The sequence below is a fragment of the Spinacia oleracea genome, chromosome 4 (genome assembly GCF_020520425.1).
Source record: "Spinacia oleracea cultivar Varoflay chromosome 4, BTI_SOV_V1, whole genome shotgun sequence".
Classification (NCBI taxonomy): Eukaryota; Viridiplantae; Streptophyta; class Magnoliopsida; order Caryophyllales; family Amaranthaceae; genus Spinacia; species Spinacia oleracea.
Window position 1 is genome coordinate 141,688,371 of NC_079490.1, and position 3,960 is coordinate 141,692,330.

At 37.0% G+C, this 3,960-nt stretch overlaps 1 long non-coding RNA gene across 1 annotated transcript; it reads left to right on the top strand.

Moving 5' to 3' along the window:
• Positions 1–760: 760 nt before the first annotated feature.
• Positions 761–3,960, top strand: LOC110797985 (uncharacterized). Its single transcript, XR_002535980.2, has 5 exons — positions 761–980; positions 2,207–2,327; positions 2,434–2,504; positions 2,735–2,918; positions 3,177–3,960. It is a non-coding gene; the product is annotated as an uncharacterized lncRNA (long non-coding RNA).

Below are 3,960 nucleotides of genomic sequence, written 5' to 3' on the forward strand. Positions count from 1 at the left end.
CGGTTATTTACGTTGGAGTTGAAGCATTATTAGTTTTAGGCTTTGTTTTAGCTTGTAAGTACTCAACTTTTGTTGATTACGCGCTTTCATGTCTTTTGGTCATGGCCTAATTCATAATGACCATATGATGATCCATCAATTGCACTTGCGTTGTTGTGAAGTAGCATTTCTTAAGCAGGGCTATTAGAGGTGACTTGCGTGCAAGTGAAGTCAACATTTGTGATGGGGATGTTGAGAGCATTTTTATACTTTCATATGTTTTAAACTCTACTTTAATAAATGTCTAGACAAACCTTAGTTAATGAACTTTTATTTAAAGTTGGATCTTGATTTGGGCCTTTGTGGTTCCAAGTTGTATTAAAGACCATTATCTATATTTAACATATTTTGGAAGAAAGTTAGTTCCGCTGCGTAATCATTACTACAAAAATGGGAAAAGAGACCTTTAATAAAAGACACGTTGATCGACATAACGGGCCTCTTTGATATGAGAGATCTACTATTAGAAATAACGAGTCTCTAATGAGTCAAAGGGCCCACTATTATTTCGTAGAAATCGGAAGGCGAGAAATAGAAGACCCGTTCTTTAATTTAACGGGTCTCTACAATCTAAAAGGGCTCACTTTTTTTCTGCACAAAATAGATCAATCAAAGCTAGAGACCCTTGACTTAACTAGACGGGTCTCTTATACATCCTGGGGCCCACCACTTTTCTCTAAAAAAAAATAAAGATAAACAAGAGACCCGCTGTATAACTTAACGGGTCTCTATGTTCCTTCTTTTGTCCCCCACCCTTGCGGAAATGAAATTCACCCATTGTTTTTCGCCCCTTCTTCCTCGATATACAAATTTTAGGGCAAGCTAGCATTGACTATTCGAACTCACTACCACCGGCGAACTCACTACCATCAGCCAATTCATTAAGACCGGCGACCTCATTACCACCCGCGACCTGAACACCACCGCCGACAACCTACAAAGTTAGGGTTTTTTTTCTTTTGCATCACTTTCTTCTTCTCTTTTTTTTTTTTTTCGAATTACTGAATTGCGTGATATATTTTTCGAATTGAAAATTATGAGAATGCAATTTTTGTTGCTTCTTAAAACTTTGGCTTTAGTCGAATTCAATTTAATTTAGAATATGTGAATTATGGATTTTGTTGGTTTTTTTAATATCTAGTTTTTTACAGTAGATTTTTTTGTGATTTTGTGTTAAATGTTCATGAAATTGGGTTTTATGATTCGTTTAATTTGGGGTTAAGTTTTCCATTTTCATGGGGAAAGTGATTTTTTTGTTGGCCTGGGCTTCTTAGTTGTTGCAATGGGTCAGGTTATTGTTTGTAATGTGGTCTAAGTGTTGGGCAGCGAGGGTGTGTAGTATGTATAGGTCATTAATTTGTGTATTGCATAGTTGTTTCTTGTATGTGTTTTCCGCATCAATTCCTTGTAGGAGGAGCCCTGTTCGGTGTTGTGGGCTTGCTATCTGTAGGCGTGTGGATATAGTGGAGAAGTATTTGGTATGGAGGAGAAGTATTTGACATGATTGTAGCCTAACTGTCTTATCATGGCCGTAACTCCAGTTAACCAGACGTAGCTACACCTGATGCTATCAGGCTTGCTAGGGAGGTTGATCCGGCAGGTAACTTAGGATTAAATGAACTTAGGTAACTTAGGATCCGGCAGGTAACTCTTTTTATGTGTTAATTGGTATCTGAGTTTTGCTAGTTGAACATACGTTTGGAGTTTTAACCAAGATTGATCTAATGGATAAGGGAACAAACTCTCTAGAGGTTAAATACCACCTAAAAACCTAAGTTTCCTACATTGGTAGGCGAAATCTAATCATGGATACTCCACTTCCTTGCCTTTCATTATTTTCCTTTTCTCAACTATCTAAAGTAATCTGAACTGAACTTCCAATGTTAAAGGTTCTTAAAGGAAAGGCTTGTCGTTTGCAACGTCGTTAAGTCGGTACTGTGAATCATTCCCAAGTAGATATCAATAAAAATGTCGATATGCTTGCTGCAAAACAAAGTGAAAGTGAATTTTTAGTATCTAACCCTGGTTATACCCATCTTGCTAGCAGAATGGGTGTAGTGTAAACTTCTATTTTGAGTATGATAATTATTATCCAGTTTTATTGTCGTGTGAGATCTGAACAATGCAATGTTTTACTAGATATTTATTTGATCGTTGCTATGATCAGGATATGGAGAACGTAATCAAGACAAACTTACCAGGGATTGCTTCTTTGATTAAGGAAGGCATTGTTTGAAGTTGAATCTAAGTTGGATCATCTTGGTAAACCTGTCACCGTTGATACAGGGGTAATGAACTTAAGATCCACCATGTCTACTTCGTTATCAAACAAAGTTTTCTTTCATGTCTTCTGATATGCTATCTTGACTCTTAGTATTGTTGTTTTGTTTGTAGGCACCGTTATACACTGTTCTAGAACTTTGCTGCGTGTTTGATCGGCCATTTGTAGAGTATTTAGAGGGAGGGTAAGCTGCTTCACCTTCTTTAACTCTTCCATTTGAGAATTGTTTACCATTTTCTAGTTTTAGATTGACCAGGCCAGCCCACAGACACCTGTTGTGCCTTGTGGCGTCCTGGTCGAACATACCCTAGCCACAGGCCACCAAGGGGGCTTCATGCCTGCCCAGCCATCTGCACCCTTTAGACCGTTGTGTCGAAGAATAATACTTGATCTCCTTATACCAAACTTTTGCAGTCCATCAGGGGGAAAATTCCATTTGATCTTCATCTTTCTATAGAGAATGTGAAAAAGGTGGTCGCAAAGGTCAAAGGTTATCAGCCTCATCTAATGGCCTCTGAGCAAGGGTAGAGACTACATACTACTTATTGAAGGCGCAATTGAATGTTTCAAAGATCCAACTTTAGGTTCAGAATAAACTGTAAGTTTAATCTTGTTCACTATCTCTTTACTTGTATAAATTCTAAATGCATTGGATTATTTTTGCAATTTGCAAGAATTGTGGAGCAGCCCAGCCGACTGGTTGGTGTTGGTCCGATTAACACCCAGACCGGAATGGATAGTGGCCTGAACCGGCCACTCTACTCGATCCAAGAGTTTATGAGTAGTCTACTTTCAGGCATTCAAATCCTAATTGGCATTAATTCATAAAGACTCAGCATGGTTTTTTCATGTTCAGGTCCACGGTTTTAACTTGTGAGGAAGGCCATTGGAGGAACTCAGGTTTGTATTTATTTTATTTTTTTGACGGAGTTTGAAAAAAAAATTAGCTGATCTTCCTTGGTAAAGACTGTATGGTATACTAACAGTACATATATGATGGGTTTATATTTATACTTTTATGAAACAAGATTTAAAGCTCTTACATACTCTTCAACATGAAATATTATGAGCCGCAAATGCAGCACTAGCTAGTTTCCGTGAATATGTGAATATGGTATCCGAAATATTGAAGAACTCAATTCCCAAGGCTATGGTGCTTTGCCAGGTTTCTTTTGTTTGATGATGATTCCCTTCAAGATAATAACATGATGCTGTGGAATGCTGTTATATTTGGCAGGCCAAAATTCATATAAGATTCTTTTTTCTGGTGGAAATTGTTAATCTGCAAGTTCACAACATACATATTGGTCTAGTTCCTTTTTTCTTTTTTTTTTTGGATTTGAATGCAGTCTTGATGACTCCCCTTTGGATGGAGGTAATCGGAAATTCTGAAGCAATCTGAGTTCATGTGGATTATTCATGTCATAGTTTGGCTATGATTCTTAATTTCTTGTTGGCTTTTATATGTATCTTGTTCATGTGGATTATCTTGTTCTGTGTACACCCATACGTTTAGGTTCCAATTATTGGTAAATTGGGTCAATATTTAGACTTTGGAACCTTATTTTGTTATTTTTATAATTTTAGAAATTATGATGTAAAACTTTTGCTTTTTGGTAATAATATGGTTTATTATGGAA